General features: G+C 40.2%; 1 protein-coding gene across 3 annotated transcripts in view; it reads right to left on the reverse strand.

Moving 5' to 3' along the window:
- The window catches only part of FNDC3A (fibronectin type III domain containing 3A), a 3267883-nt gene extending 3251671 nt beyond the window's left edge, over nucleotides 1–16212 (reverse strand). For all 3 annotated transcript variants that reach the window (XM_044073165.1, XM_044073164.1, XM_044073166.1), the window contains exon 1: nucleotides 15872–16212. The gene's annotated coding sequence lies outside the window, so the exon portion shown is untranslated. The remainder of the gene's footprint in view (nucleotides 1–15871) is intronic.
- Between the last annotated feature and the right edge of the window lie 1153 nt (nucleotides 16213–17365).

Here is a 17365-nt window from a genome sequence, read left to right on the forward strand (position 1 = left end):
TGCTCTAAAATGCGCACTTTAACCCTTCTAGTGGTCTGTCCAATGTAAAATAAAGGTATACTACAATTACACCCTAAAATATACACCACCCCAAATGACTGACAATCAAATTTTTCAAATGCAAAATATCTTTTGCCATTAATTTTCAAACCATGCATGTTTTTTTTTTTTACTTTCCCACATATTGAACATCACCCACAACAATACATACCAACATTTCTATCAGTAGAATATATCAATTTTCTATTTAACAATTCTTTTAAATTACAATATCTACTGTAAGAAAAGGTTATATGTATGGGAAATAGATGTCCTACACTTGGATCATCACTAAAATGCCAAAATTCTTTCAAAATTTGTTCCACCATAAAAGAAAAATTTGAAAACCTTGACACAAAAAATATCTGATCTTTAACTGAACTAACTGACAAACATGAATATTCCTTATAATATTTGTCCCTTCCAAAAACCTTAGTTCTGCATAACCTATCCCTAATGTTAGATGCACTATCATAACCTCTAGCTGTTAATCTGATAAGAGTTTCTTCACAAACTCCTTCCCATAAATCAATTTCTGAAGTGTTCCTTAATATTCTTTTGAACTCCCCTTCAGGTAGTGCCTTAATTAAATGGGGTGGATGCATGCTGGTGGCATGCAGGAAATTATTTACTGCTGTAGATTTCCTAAACAGTTTATATTGTACTGTATATTTCTTACCAATATAAAATTCCACATCCAAAAATGAAATATTATGTGGAGAACAATGAGCAGTAAATTTTAATGCATGAGCATTTTCGTTCAAACATATCATAAACTGTTCAAACAAATGTTTCACCTTTGCAAATGAAAATGAGGTCATCAATGTAACGTCTATAAAAGACGACATGATTCACAAAAAATTCAATGAAACATGAATTCCTTTTCAAACTCACCCATGTAAATAACAGCATAGGTGGGTGCAAATGCTGCACCCATCGCTGTTCCTTTGACTTGTAAAAAGGAATTCCTTATTCTACACAAAATAATTATGTGTGAGACTGAATTCTAATAAACATAACAAAAATGTAGTACGAGGTCCCTCACCCATCATTTTCTGCATGGCCTCAAGACCCCACCTTCTGCCAATATTAGTATATAATGATGAAACATCCACTGTTGCCCAATAATAGTCCTGTTTCCATTCCACCCCATGCAATACTGAACATATATCCTGAGTATTTTTTACATGCAAAACAACCTTATGTAAATACTTTTTGAAATGAAAGTCCAAAAATGTATTCACTTTTTCAAGATAGGAACCTATACCAGAAATTATAGGCCTACCAGGAGGATTTTCTAAATTTTTATGAATTTTAGGAATAATGTAAAAATATGGATGGCGAGGTTCCATGACTGTTAATTTCTTGATGTCCTTACCACAAAGAAAACCCAATCTTTCTCCCCTTTCCAATAGTTCTGTCAGTTCCTCTGAAAAACACTTGAGAGGACTACCATTTAGTTTAACATATGTATCTTCAGCTAATAAGGCATTGGCAATACTTTCATATTTTACGGTATCCATGATAACCCAATTCCCTCCCTTATCAGCCGGTTTAATAGTTATTTTCCCTAAGTTGGATCTAAGCTCTTTAAGAGCTAACCATTCAGATTTCTTCAGATTAAATTCCTTATTTATCCTACAAAATTCCCCATAACCTTTCTCAATGCGAGAACATACAATATATTCAAATGTAATGATAGCTAAAGAAGATTTGGGAGGTGAAAAGCTACTACTGCTGGAAAAGCATGGAACCTCAATATGACTGTAACACAAGACACATTATCTTCCTCAAAAACATTTTCATCATTAAACGACATTCCATCATATTCATACACACTCAAATTCATTAGCTCATCATTGGATAGCCAAAAAGGTACCCTGGCTTTCGCCACCCAAGAAAATTATTTTCCTGTGCCCCTGTCTAGCAGAGCCACAGAAGTGATCCCTGGGGTGAATTTCCTATTTCCCACCAATCATCAAGATTTTTCTTGAAGAGTGCTAATGAGGAGCTCTGTTTGACATAGATAGGTAGTTTGTTCCAGAGTACGGGAAATCTCTGGGACAGGAATCTATCCCTCCAGCATGTTCTGTTTATTGTGGTGACAAGGTTTAGGTCCCTAGAGCTTGCAGCTCAGAGGGATTGGGATTTCTTTAAGTGGAGCATGTCCAACAGCTCTGGGTTTGACATAGCTTTGTATGTTAGACAGAGATCGCCTCCGAGTAGGCGATATGCGACGGAGTAAAGCTGGAGTTTTTTTAGACGGTCTGCGAAGGGCATCTGTTTGAGGCCAGTAATCTTCTTTGTGGGGTATTTCTGTGGCCTTTCCAGTTGTTGTAGATGTCTTGTGAGGTACATACCAAAAGGGGCATTGTACTCTATAATGACTTCAAATCAAAACAAAATGCAGTCACAGCAAGCAGGACACAAACACTTCAGCTAACTACAGATATTTCTAAATAAAACAGTAATGTTATTTCTCAGCTCCCCCCCACTAATTATCTGATGCTATTTACAGTTTGCAGGAATTTGGTAACTTTGGTACTTGCACATTATTGCAACCAGATTCTGACCAGGAGAAACTGCTGTTTTTCAAGCCGTATTTGGCCAGATAAATGTAGTCAGAGTTTATAATGAGGACAATACAGCAGTCTTTACTACATCTTTTTACCTTTCTGGCCAATAACTATAGGAAGTTTTTGTGTTTCTGTTGAGGGTAGTCAGGCTGACCAAGATGGAACCATGAGGGTTCGTGACAGACGAACGAGTTGTACTCGTTCATTGCTAGTACATCTTTAAAAGAACAACTTTGTAAGTGCAGGACATCAGTTACACAGAGTTGTACATTTCTCTGCAGAGAACTGGCTCGGCAGTTCCTAAAATTGCTGGTGAAATTTGTCAGCCTCTGCATGCCTTTCAAGCGTGTAAGACTGTGGTTGAAGTCTGTCTTTCCTACTGTATCGTTACTGTGTCACATGTAAAAGCTGCATTTCTGGGACAAAGTATAGAGGCCATAAGTCACCAATGCCATACGAATGACAAATGTTTTAAAGGTGCCCATTTCATATCCATTATGACATTTATATCACTGCAAACATGTCACTGCACCTTGTAAGTTTATAACGGCAGTCTTTAAAAAACGGTGTCCGCTTTGAGGCATTTTTTCCATGTCGTTTTTGGCTTGCTGTGCAATTCTTTAAGAAACCAGGTGAGAAATGTCTCCTAACATCAAACCGTGCCCAAAGTATATGGCGGTGTGATCAACCCGAAATCAAATCAGTTTGCCTAAAAACATTTGCACAACACATCTTGAAATGGATTATACTTAAGACGCATACATATACTGATATCACCTGGTACAATTACAATATCAGGTACTGGGTCTGGAATCTGGTTGCGATAATACGCAAGTACCATAACTTTACTGACCCTAGCCAAGAACTCTTAAAACTTCAACAGAACAGAAAACTTAAAACAAAACAAATATAATGCTAGAATAAGATACAAAATAGAAGTGATCAAACCTTAAATGAAGAGCTTCAAATCAAAATAAAATGCAGTCAGAGATATTCAAAGCATATTATTCCCCAAGACACAAAAACTGGGCGAGGCTAGACAGAATTTGCATTTCACAAGAACATGTGCATTTAACTGAAGATCTTGATACACACCCAATAACTATTTGGATAATGTGCCTATAATAACTAAAATAAAAACACAAAGTAAGGAAATAAAAATAAGACAGTTGTACTTTCTTAGCTATCTGTCGAAAAGAGAGGAATTTAAAGAATGGGTAGTAGAAATTATTCAGGAGTTATTAGAGAAGATTTATTACTTTATTTATTTTGCATTTGTTTACTGGGACTGTCCGACAGGGCCAAAGGCCCATTTTCAGAGGAGGCCCAGGGAGAAAAGCTCCACAGAACAAAATTTACAGAAATGAAATAAAGTTTAGCAACAGTCAAAAGTAAAAACATTTTTAACAATAAAATTATGTGAAAAAGGAGACAGAAATTTCTTCTGAAACTATAGCTAATGAATGGGATAAAATTAAAGTGGAGTTTAAAAACAGGGTGGAAATAAAAGAAAGGGATATATGGTTAAGTAGCAACAGGAATTGTTTAGATGGACTAACAAATGTTAAAAGTATTGCAAAATAGGGGGAATCTCACAGAACAAGAAAAAGAGCAATTGCAGAATGCTTAACAGAAAATAAGGGATTACCTTGATAATATATGTGAGTTTAGAAAGATTGCTGTTAAATAAATAATAACTCTAGAGCACAAACACTTTTAGCTCAACAACTCACTCAAGAGAAAGTAGAAAGGGTTGTCGCCAAGCTTAGGGAGCCTATAACAAGGAAGATAGCAAGGCATCCTGTAGAAGTAGTATTAGAAATATTTCAAAAACACTAAGGAAGTCTGCATAAAGCACAAACATATGGAAATGTTTATGGAAGAATTAAAATATGCCACTGTTAGAGGTAGAGGACACTCAATTACTAACAGTTAGGATAGGAGGAGAGGAAATAAGAATGGTGATGTTTACCAAACTAGTCCTCGAGAAGAGATGGTATTCCTGGGGAAGTTTGGAAGCTAGAAGGAAAAAAATGATAAGAGATCTGGAAGGTTTTGTTAACAGCATTTTAAGAGGAGGAGAGGTACCAACATCCTGGAAGAAAGTGGTGATAGCTGTAATACCTATAGAGGGCAAAGATGCATCAGATCCAGCTTCATACAGGCCCATTTCAATACTAAACCACGATTATAAAGTCTTTATGTCTATAACAGCTAAAAGAATGGCAAAAGTGATGCCAAACTTGAAAGACATGGATCAATGTGGTTTTGTGGAGGAGAGGGAAACATTTAACAACATTAACAGAACACGGATGATCCAGAGGGAAGCAGAATGTAAGAAAATAGCACTGTTGTTGGTGGGTCTTGATGCAGAGAAAGCATCTGACAGATTAAGGTGGGATTTTATGAGCAGCAGAGCAATGGAAGCATTTTCATTCCCTGATAAAATGATAAGGACATATGAGGGATCGGAGGCGAAAGTTCAAGTGGGTGTGGTCCTCTCTGATAACTCCTGTTTGAATACAGGAACAAGGCAGGGGTGTCCTCTCTCCATTTGATATGTACACTATATTTAGAACCACTGGCAAAGAAAATAAGGGGCTCAGAAATTCCAGGATACAATTGGTATGGTAGTCAAGAAAACCTGGCTCTATTTGCAGATGATATTATTTTATATCTGACAAAACCGGAAAGGGACACTACATTGTTGTGGAACATTTTGAAACAGTTTCATATATTTTCAAAACACAAAATTAATGAAGCTAAAACAAAGGAAATAGTGGGAAATTGTGCGCCCACAAGTGAATTGGTTGAGAAATATCCATATTTATGGGGACATGATAAAATTAAGTACAAAGGACTATGGATTAAAAACGATTCTGGTGTGGCAGTAAGGATATGTGGGAAGAGACTAAAGAAAAGATAACACAAAAACTGAGAAAATGGAAGCTCTGTTATATGAATATCTGTAGTAAGACATAAGCAGTTAAAATGGTTTTAGTCCCTTTAGTCTTATACACGTCAGGCATATTTTTTTATCAACAACAGGAGAAGTTGTGGATAGCAATTAATCAAGAGCTGATGGATTTTATCTGGGAGGGGAAGCCGACAAGAGTCAGGTGGACAAGCTGATTCTTTCAACAGACAAGGTGGATTGGGATTACCCAAACTGAAAGAGTATTTCAAAGCAGCACAGTTAAGGCTCCTATATACAGCACAACCAAAGAACAATTCAAAGTGGAAAGAGATTATGATGAAATGGGGGGAAGCTCAAGAAACAGAGAGACTATAACAATCATACAGAATATTATATTCACAAAGTAACAGAAATTATTCTAAGAATAAAGCCAAAGCAGGAATGGAGAAATGAGATTCTGCTGATAGGGATGATTGCAACTAACCATAGGGAAAACTGCTCTACAAATTGTAGCATGCTACAGGCCACCCTCTCAAACTCAGGAACCCCACACAGCCTTCCTGAAGACACTGGAGGGTATAAATGTATCTCCAAACACCATCATATTGGGTGACTTCAACTACCCGAATATAGACTGGGAACATTACTCAAGCCCTAACTTTCTAGCCCAACGGTTCCTGGAGTTCATAAATTCAAATGCCATGGAACAGTTAGTCACTGTTCCCATGAGAGGAGAAAATATACTAGATCTCATTATCACAAACATGGGGACAAAATGCTCCACACCGGAAGTATATCCCTCATTATTGAGATCTGATCATAAACTAATCTCACTGGAAATCCCCATCCCGCCCCCACCCCAAACAAAAAAGACCACAGTGAAGAACTTCTCTAAAGCAAACTTCACACTACTCAAGACTGGTGTGGTATCCTTCAAGGCCCCTAAGCCAGTGGAAACCACAACCCAAGCTGCGGAAGCCCTTACAAATGCCTTCTATGAACACCTCCAGGACTGCATGGATCAGGCAATCCCAAATAAAACCAAGACTCTTTCCACAAAGGGCAAACGTCCAGTCTGGTGGACCCCAGCCATTAACAAACTTTACAATAAGAGGAGAAAGCTATTACATGATAGAACAAAATCCATAAAAGGGAAGTCACCCCTGATCATTATTAGTAAAAACTACGAGCACTCATAAAATCAACTAAGGCCAATTTTGAGAGAAAAATTGCCATGGATTCAAAGGACAATCATAAGGCCTTTTTCAGCTATGTTAGGAACCTGGGTGGAAACTCCCAGATATGCTCAGAATTAGTCCAAAATGATACAAAAATCACTGAACCCACAGACATTGGCAACATACTGGCAGACAGGTTCAGTGCAAACTTCACCCCCCTCTCCACATATAAAGGAGAAAGAACTATCCCAGCGGAGTGTAGCCTCCCAGACATCTCAAATGCGCAGATGAAAGCTGATCTCAAGCTAAAAACACACCATCAATGGGACCGGATGGTGTCCCCGGCTGTGTGCTACACGAGCTAAATGAGGAATTAAACCCGCACATAAGGCAGCTGTTTAATCTCAGCCTTACCACAGGATACGTGCCCAAGGAGTGGCGTACGGCAACTGTGGTCCCACTCCACAAAGGCGGTGCCTCTACGGACCCTGGTAATTACCGCCCCATAAGCTTAACAAGTCTAGTCTGCAAAGCTATGGAGAGGATCATAATGGAGCTCATAAACAAAGATATAGGGACTTGCAGACATTGGACCTGACCCAGTTTGGCTTCATCAAGGGCAGATCATGCCTTTTGAACTTGGTCGACTTCTTCGAAACAGTCACAAAGGCCATTGATGAGGGAAAGGCAGTCCATACAGCCTACCTTGACCTTGCAAAGGCTTTCGACACAATACCCCACTCGGGTATTGTAGAAAAACTTACCAGCTTAAATGTAAACCCATATGTCACAAGATGGGTTGCAAACTGGCTTAAGGACAGAACCCACAGGGTTAGAGTTGCTGGCGCTATGTCAGACTCCAAGCCGGTCACAAGTGGTGTCCCACAGGGCTCGGTCCTTGGCCCCTATTGTTCGGCATCTACTTCTCAGAAGTACAGGCCAACATGGGAGGACTTTGGCTGACAAAGTTTGCAGACGACTGCAAACTGGGCGCCATAGTGGAAAGTGCATCGGACACGGATATCCTTCAGAAGGGACTCACGGAAACAGATAGCTGGTGCCAGAGCCATGGCCTGAAGTTAAACGCCAAAAAATGTATAGTCATACCCTTCGGGAAAAACAAGGTAACGCCAAGCTACCATATAGGTGGCAATCCACTAAGCACAGAAGAGGTTTATCAGGGACCTGGGGACCCAGGTTGACAGTGGCCTTTCTTTTGACACTCACGTTGCTAAAGTGGTTAGAAAGACCTTCTACATTGCCCACCTGATCATGAAGGGATTCACATCCAGATCTAGTGAGGTCATTGTTCCCCTGTACTCTTCACTTATCAGACCAATGATCGAGTACAATGCCCCATTCGAGATGTATCTCACCCATCTGCAGCAATTGGAGAGACCCCAAAAGTTCCTCACCAAAAGGATAAAGGGACTCCAAAATCTGTCATATGCTGCCAGATTGAAGAAACTCCAGCTCTATTCAGTCGCATACCGTCTGCTCAGAGGTGACATGTGCCTGACATACAAGGCCATGTCCAACCCGGAATTAATGGACATGCTCCACCTCAAAAAATCCAAATCCACCAAAACCACTAGAGCAAGCGACTTAAACCTTAGCACGTATATAAATAGGATGTGCTGAAGGGATAGATTTATCACTCAGAGACTCCCTATGCTGTGGAATAAAATCCCGGTCCATGTGAGGCAGAGCACCTCGCTGGCTCTGTTGAAGAGAAATCTTGACCTGTGGATGGGAGATCGTAGGTTTACCCCGGGAATCATCTCTGTGTCACTGCTGGACAGAGGCACAACAAACTAATGGGCACAGTATTTTTTCATATAAGGGGTGGCGTAAGCCACAAAACTTTGGGCTAGGCTTATAAATGCCTTAGGGCAGATAGCCTAGTATAAACCTATGAACCTATGCAATTAGTGATACAGACAACAGGCAAGAGGGGGCTGGAAATTACTGGAGAAAAATGGCAAAGGAACCAAGGTATTAGGAGCAAATAACTACAGAGGGAAATGTAACAGAATGGCAAAACGCTTGACTGCAGGTTAGAGGCCGCCTTCCCTATGAAGGATTGATATTAGAGTATAGGCAAAGAGAAAAAATAGGTGGTCCTAAACAAAATACATGCACTGGTAGAGTTTTTAGTAGAATCTACAACAGAAACTGCCATTAAGAAAGGAATAATTACTACAGCATATAAATTACTGCATGGTAACTATAAGAATCAGTTAGAAGAGACTAGAAACGATTGTGAATTGCTTATCCAATCTGACTTCCCAAACAAACAATGGGGAGCTATATGTATCTATGTCTCCCAAATATGCAAAGTCTAGAAGATTTAGGATCTTTGCCTGGAAGTGTTTACATAGGTATTTTTATACCCAAAGTAGACACCAAAGAACTTTTCCTCTGGTAGACAGAAAGTGTTGAAGGTGTGATGGGGAAGAAAGAGGTAACTGTGAACATATTTGCTGGGAGTGTAAGGAGTTGGCAGACTTTAAAGATTCACTGCAGACTGCTCTGTCAGAGATACAGGGTGAGTAAATTGGTGTAACTAAGAAAATAACATTTTTTGAGCAATGATACAGAATCGGAATTGCCTAGACATAGTAAGGCATTGATGAGTCTAATTATGGTGGCTGCCAAAATGGCATCTACTAGAAAATGGAAGTCAAAGACTAGACCGACTCTACTAGAAGTAGCAAATATAGTAACAGAGATAAAACTGGAACTGGGATCTTTAGAAAAGGGTAGGAACAAATTACATAGGACAAAATGGGAATTGTGGGAATAATACATGCAGAAGAGGAACAAGGTTTAAAAGAAGGTGGGATTTGAATGAGCTAGGTAATGTTTGACTAACAATGACTGGATAGATTTTAAGTGATGTATGATGTTTGCAGCTACAGTTGTGTAATCATGGTTTGTAATTTATAATGTCTGCAACTGAAATTATGTTGGTATGGTTTATTTTCATTTATATAAATGTAAAAAAGGATGAACTCTGCTTCATACAGATAGGCAGCTCATTCCATAGCATGGGAATCCTTTGAGACACACATCAGCCCCTCAAGAAAGCTTCTGCTTATGTTGCAGACAAAGTTCATGTCCTCATTTCTAGTGTTTCTGGTGGTGTTTGTCTTGCGTATGTGCAAGAGATCTGTAAAAAAAAAAAAAGGGGTGAAGTCTGCTTCATGCAGATCGGCAGCTTATTCAATAGCATGGGAATCCTTTGAGATGCATATAAGCCCCTCAAGAAAGCTTCTGTTTATGTTACACACAAAGTTCAGGCCCTCAGATCTAGTGTTTCAGGTGTTTTGTCTTGTGTATATCTAAGAGATCTGTCAGAACTGGTCAGAGGATGACTTGCATGCTAGGCATAAATTGCATCCCAGTAACCTGTATAGGTTCATAGGTTCATACTAGGCTATCTGCCCTAGGGCATTTATAAGCCTCCCCAGAGTGTGTTTGGCTTTCGCCACCCATTTTAAATTAATTTTGCTATGCCCTTTTTCTGGGTTAGTATACTGTGCCTCTGTCTAACAGTGACACAGAAGTGATACCCGGGGTAAACCTACGATCCCCCATCCACTCATCAAGATTCCTCTTGAAGAAAGTCAATGAGGGACTCTGCCTAACCTGGACTGGGATTTTATTCCAGAGTGAAGGAAGCCTCTGGGTTATGAATCTGTCCCTCCAGCATGTCCTATTTTATTTCAGTGCTGAGGTTCAAGTCTCTCGAGCCCGTAGCTCGATGGGATTTGGATTTTCTGAGGTGCAGCATGTCCATTAATTCCGGGTTGGACATGGCTTTATACGTCAGGCACAGATCGCCTCTGAGCAGGCGGTATGCCACTGAGTAGAGCTGGAGTTTCTTTAACCGGGAAGCATATGGCATCTGTTTGAGCCCTTTGATCCTCTTGGTGAGGTACTTTTGGAGTCTTTCCAGTTGCTGCAGGTGTCTGGTAAGGTACATCCCAAATGGGGCATTGTACTCAATTATGGGCCTGATGAGGGATGAGTAAAGAGGCACGATGACCTCCCCTGATCTAGATGCGAATCCCTTCATGATTAGGTGGGCTATATAAAATGTTTTTCTAACCACTTTGGCCACGTGGTTCTCAAATGAGAGATTGCTATTAACTTGGGTCCCCAGGCCCCTAATTACTTCTTCCGTACTTAATGGATTACCACCTATGTGGTAATTTGTGGGCACTTTGTCTTTGCCAAAGGGGATGACTATACACTTTTTGGCATTTAGCTTGAGGCCATGGCTCTGGCACCAGTTGTGTCTGTTTCTATGAGGCCCTTTTGGAGGATGCTTGTGTTGGCTGGAGAGTCGATTATAGCGCCTAGTTTGCAGTCATCTGCGAACTTGGTCAGCCACAGTCCTTCCGTGTTGGCCTGTACCTCCGAGAAATATATACCGAACAGGAGAGGTCCCAGGACTGAGCCTTGTGGGACGCCACTTGTAACTGGTTTGGAGTCTGACATGGCTCCAGCAATTCTAACCATATGGGTTCTGTCCTTGAGCCAGTCTGCAACCCATCTAGTGACATAGGGGTTTATATTTAAGCTGGTGAGCTGTATCGAAGGCTTTTGCGAGGTCCAGGTAGGCTGTGTGGACCACCTTCCCCTCGTCAATGGCCTTTGTGACTGTTTCAAAGAAATCGACCAGGTTTAAGAGGCAGGACCTGTCCTTAACAAAGCCGAACTGGGTAGGATCCAGTGTCTGTAGGTCCCCAATATCTTTTTTTATGAGGTCCATGATGATCCTTTCCATAGCTTTGCAGACCAAGCTAGTCAGGCTTATGGGGCAATAGTTTCCAGGATCCGTTGAGGCACCACCTTTGTGGAGAGGGACCACTGTTGCTGTACGCCATTCTTTGGGTACATATCCTGTGGTAAGGCTGAGATTGAACATTAATTTTATGTTTGGGTTTAGCTCTTCTTGGAGTTCATGTAGGAAGCAGCCCGGGACACCGTTTGGTCCCACTGATGCTGTGTTTTTTTGCTTTGGAGAGGGCGGCTCTTACCTGAGCATCTGAGATGTCAGGGGGGCAGCACTCTGCTGGGATAGATATTTGCCCTTTTGGTGGGGGGGGGGGAGAAGAAGTTTGCGTTGGGAGGGTGGCCTAATAGTTAAGGTGTTTGCCTTACAAACACAAGGTGCAGGGTTTGAGTCTCACAAGGGATAATTGGCTAGGCTTAAAATGGCTTGCAAGGGCAACTAGCCTAGTACTAATCTATTAATCTAAATGCTTTTGGGTGGAGGGTGGCCTAATGGTTAAGGTGTTTGCTCTCCAAACACAAGGTGCAGGGTTTGAATCACACAAGGGATAATTGGCTAGACTTAAAATCGCTCAAAAGAGCAGCTAGCTTAGTACGAACCTTTGAACTTTGAGATTTTGGGTTGGGAGGTTGGTCTAATGGTTAAGGTGTTTGCCTTACAAACACAAGTTGCAGGGTTTGAGTCTCACAAGGGATAATTGGCTAGGCTTAAAATGCCTCGCAAGGGCAGTTAGCTTAGTACTAATATATGAACCTAATATATATATATATATATATATATATATATATATATATATATATATATATATGAACCTGTCAGCTAGGATGTTGGCAATGTCTGTGGGTTTGGTGTATTTTTTGTCATTTTGGACTAATTCTGAGCATATCTGGGAATTCCCACCCAGGTTCCTAACATAACTAAAGAAAGCCTTGTGATTATCCTTAGTGTCCTGTGCAATTTTTCTCTCGAAGCTGGCCTTAGACGATTTTGTGAGTGCCCGTAGTATTTTGCTAACACTGATCAAAGATGCCTTCCCTTTTTGGGATTTTGCTCTATCATGTAGTAGCTTCCTCCTTCTATTGTATAGTTTGTTTATGGCTGGGGTCCACCAGACAGGACGTCTGCCTTTGGAGGACTGGGTCTTGGTTTTATTTGGGATTGCATGATCCATGCATTCCTGAAGGTGTTCATAGAATGTGTTTATAAAGGATTCTGCTGTCTGGGCCGTATTTTCCACAGGCCCGGGGGCTTTGAAGGATTCCACCTTGGTTTTGAGGAGTGTGAAATTTTCTTTAGAGAAGTTTTTCACTGTGGTTTTCTGGGCAGGGGGTGGGGTCGGGATGTGAATATCCAGTGAGATTAGTTTATGGTCTGATCTTACCAGTGAGGGATACACTTCTGGTCTGGAGCATAGAGTCCCCATGTTGGTGATGTTCAGGTCCAGTATGTTTTCCCCTCTTGTGGGAGTGGTAACAAGTTGTTCCATAGCATTTGAGTTTATAAATTCTAGGAACCTTTGAGCTAGGGTGTTGGAGCTAGAGTAATGCTCCCAGTCTATGTTTGGGTAGTTGAAGTCGCCCAATATAATGGTGTTTGGAGAGACCTTCATATTTTCCAGTGTTCTCAGGAAGGCTGAGTGGGGTTCCTGGGTTTGGGAGGGTGGTCTGCAGCAGGCTATAAACTGGAATGCAGTTTTACCCACTGTTAGTTGCACATGGATAGTCTCTGATGCTTCGTGCTGTGCCAACAACCTGGAGGTGTGGGTATCTTTGACGAATATTGATACTCCCCCTCCTTTTCTGGTCCGGTCCAAGTTTTGGGGCCGAAAAGCATGGTATGAGGTATAACCTGGTAGTGCTGGGGTGCTCTCGGGAGCCTTGAACCAGGTTTCTGTTACTGCACAGGTATCGATGTTCTCCATGCTAAGGAGAGTTTTGAGTGCATGCATCTTGAGGTTTAGACTTCTGGCGTTGAGTAGCATTACTCTTAGTTTCTTATCCTTTGTGATACCTATGGAGGTGGATTTGTCTTTTGAGCCTTGCCTAAAAAAGGCACTATGAGACTGAGTAGACAGATAGGACCTTAAGGTGATTTGTGTAGGACAGGGTGTTCATACCCTGTATTCTCCCGGTGAGGAAACTTGAGAGCGTTCAAACTGTTGCAAATGCCTGGCTACGTATATGACAAAGGCAGCACTGTACTCAATGACAGGTCTGATAAGGGCCACGTAAAGTGGTACCATTACTTCTCTGAACCAGAACACCATACCCTTACTTAACAGCTGGGCAAAAAAGAATGATTTTTTTTTTTTAACTACCTTGGCTACATGCTGTTTGAACACCAGATAACTGTCTACGTATGTTCCCAGATCCCTAAATACTGAGTCAACACTTAGGGGTGTTTTATCAATGAAGTAATTAACTTAAATGGATGCTTTCCTAAAGGGCACTACAATGCATTTCTCTACATTGAGTTTTAACCCATAGCTTTCACACCAGCCATTTGTTTGTTTTAGAACCTTTTGTACAATGTTGATATGGGGGGGGGGGGGGGGTCAATGACAGCTCCAAGTTTACAGTCATCTGTGATCTTGGTGATCTTTGACATTGGCATCTACTTTTCAGAAGTCCTGGGGTACACCACTGGTGACCAGTGGTCTCACCGATCCTGACTTTTTGGGTCCTATTTTTGAGCCAGTTGGAAATACAATGAATTATGTAGGGATTTATGCCTAGTTCTAAGAGCCTGTCAACCGTGGGGTATTGTATCAAATTCCTTTACCAGGTCAAGGTAGTTGGTATGTAGAGTTTTCCACTCATCCACAGCCATGATGCTCTTGAAGAAGTCTACCATGTTAAGTAGGCAAGGTCTTCCCTTAAAGCTAAACTGGGATGGGTCCAGTGTCTGTAGGATGCCAAAGTCCTTGCTGATCACTTCCATGGTAACTCATTTCATGGCTTTGCATATTAGATTTGTCAGACTGATGTCCTGTCATTTAAAGCAACATTTAAAAGTTGTCCTTATTTTTATGCTTTTGTTCCCCAGTTACCTTTGGCTTTGTCCAAATTTCTTGCACCAAGACACGGAGAGGTAGGCATGCCTTGAGGTCTTGAAAAGTCAGATTCAATTAAACCACAACAGAACACTCCTTGACATGCAAAGAAATAGGATTCATTTGTTTTTATGTTTGGGAAATCTTGACACAGAAATTTCTAGCTGGTCAAGAAGGTCAGCTGAAGGCAGAACAAATTGTAAACTTTTTTTTTAACAAAACACTGTATGTAACAGGTGAGGGTTACTAAAAGAATTCAACCCTAAAGAAAAGGAATACTAGAAAAGGCGGCCAAGTCAAAACAGCAAACTGAATAATGAATGTATTATAACACCTTAACAAAAAATTGAAATATTACTAGAAGGGCTCGACCATGAACACAATGAAAACTTGGAATTATAACTTTAAGAGTGAAATATATCACCTAACTAACCCCCTATCAAAGTCTACAAGTAAAGGTATCTCTCTTTAGTCTGGCCCTGTAAACCCATTCAGCTACGGAAAACTGCTCAATAAACGTCTGCAAATGAGGTCTGATCCATCGTTTAGTGTGGCATGGTAGGCAGGAGGCGGTGGAATTGTTAAAAAAAAGAAGAAAGAAAACAAATTACATGATTGTATTGACTCCGTCCATTCGCAACAAATACGTAAAGCCTGTTCCTCAGCACGTTAAGCTGCAGTACACACTGTCAGATTTTTAAAACAAGCTTGCAATTTACAATCCATACATTATGGGACTATAAGAATGTAGGCAAAACAATCCCCAACACAACTCTCAAAAAATAAGGTACATTTAAATCGCACTCCAAGGTAGCAATTTGCATTTGTTTAAAAGTCACATACAAAATGAGCACCCGCGATTTCGATTTTGCATACTTCTCTCTACAGACACAGTGAATACTTAACAGGCAAATTAAATAAACACCATCCAAAATGAAAAGGTGCATACAGACCATTTCAATTTTATACCTTTAAAGTTGCACTTAAGAATGCAAAACTGAGTCAAAAAGTTCATAATATAAATAAATATACAAGTTATTCTATATGTACTTACTAATAAATGTCCATCAACATTTGCTAACCATGAAATTCACACTTTACATACAATAACACATCCTACAAAACTTTGTTAAGCACATCCTTCTGCTGACAACAGCTAGAACTGGGAATGGTTTACCTATTAATCTATACTCCAAGCAACATTGGTCAAGTCACTAAGAAGCCGTTTTAGTTTCTCTCTATCAAGCAATGCAGTATATCCTTACTAAGCCACAGAGAACGCACATCAATCATGACACTACTCACCACTCTTGCACCGATGGGGTACCAAAACCCTCCCAGTCAAGTCAGAAATCTCAACAAAAAACACGTCGGACTTGAGAGGAAAGCTTCTGTCCCTTTAAGGATGCGATGCAGCACTTGCTCTTTTATTTGTGTTTAACAATTATCCACTCCCGACCTACTTTTTTTTAGTATAAACGCCTGCTGCTTATTTTTTGCACCTTTTTACATTCCATTACTCCAAGTCTTAGGAATCTCTCCACTGAATATTTTTCCCCTTTAGCTTCCAAGGCGCCGCCATCTTCACCAGGATGTACACACAAGCAGTGAAAAGACGCGCAAGCGCATTCACATGGGGGCGTGAAGAAAATTCTTGTCAAAGCAACAGCTGAGGTTAGATGTCGCTGTCACCGGTTGGGTTGCACGTGCCCTCTGGGACATAGTTGGTAATTAACTACGTGGAATTTCCAAGGAAGGTCTTCGGGCGAGAGCTTATAGTTGCTGTGTAATTTTATTTGCAATGAGTGAGGTATCTCTCAACTTTTACGGTTTGTACAGTGAAAATGTAACAGATGCCAATAGGAGGGTTTGCCGTTGCTGATTTATTGAAGATCAACATCTTTCCGTCGTCCTACCTGCGTTATGTTCTTTCACTTGAAAAGTTGTAACAGTGGTTTTATTTAGCGATACATATAACACGATAGCCTTAGCAGAAGTTCCACAATTTCCAGTGTTGAGAGTCAAACGTTGTCAATGTATAAGAATTTTTCATAGGACGGCCCAGACAGTATTAGCTACTTGAAAGGACTATTGTGTTCCGCTGATTTTAACATTTAGAAGAAAATTTGAAAATATATGTCGCAGTAAAAGGTCAGTAGTAATATACCAAATATAGTGCCCTTCTATGCAAAACCCTAAACAAGACTGACCTGCAAAATTCAGGACAGGTAATAAACCTGCATAATATCAACCACGTAAAAAATTGGCTATAAGCACTAACTGTGCTATGCATCTCTCTAAGCCTGTAAGTTTAAAGAAAACATGTCTGGCACTGATCTGTCTTAAGGGCTCTTCTTTGTCCCTCATGCTATATCACTGAACTTTTATTTCTGTAAGTTACCAGAATCATGATATCCAAGAACATGATTTACCATGTGGCATTCATTTCTTACATATTTAAAATAATTTAATTCTCACAGTACTCTTGAAAAACATCAAATCCAGAAAGGCCAGAACTCAAGTGAGCCGTAAAACATACTTTAAAAAGTCAAAATTAGAACAGCCAGACCAGTTTGGCCATGAGCCTTTCTCAATGAGTTCTAACAAAGCATAAATTATTTACACACATTTATATAGTGAATCACGATACAATTTAAAATTAGATCCACCCATCTAATAAATCAATGAACACATATTAAAGATGTTCATTCAATCCCAGAGAAAATAATCCAAGTTCTTTTTTTTTTATTTAAAATATTAGAATTCCTATTGCTAAGAATGTTATCAATTACAGTAAAT

This window comes from Protopterus annectens, chromosome 5.part1 (genome assembly GCF_019279795.1).
Source record: "Protopterus annectens isolate FY-2018-M chromosome 5.part1, PAN1.0, whole genome shotgun sequence".
Taxonomy (NCBI): Eukaryota; Metazoa; Chordata; order Ceratodontiformes; family Protopteridae; genus Protopterus; species Protopterus annectens.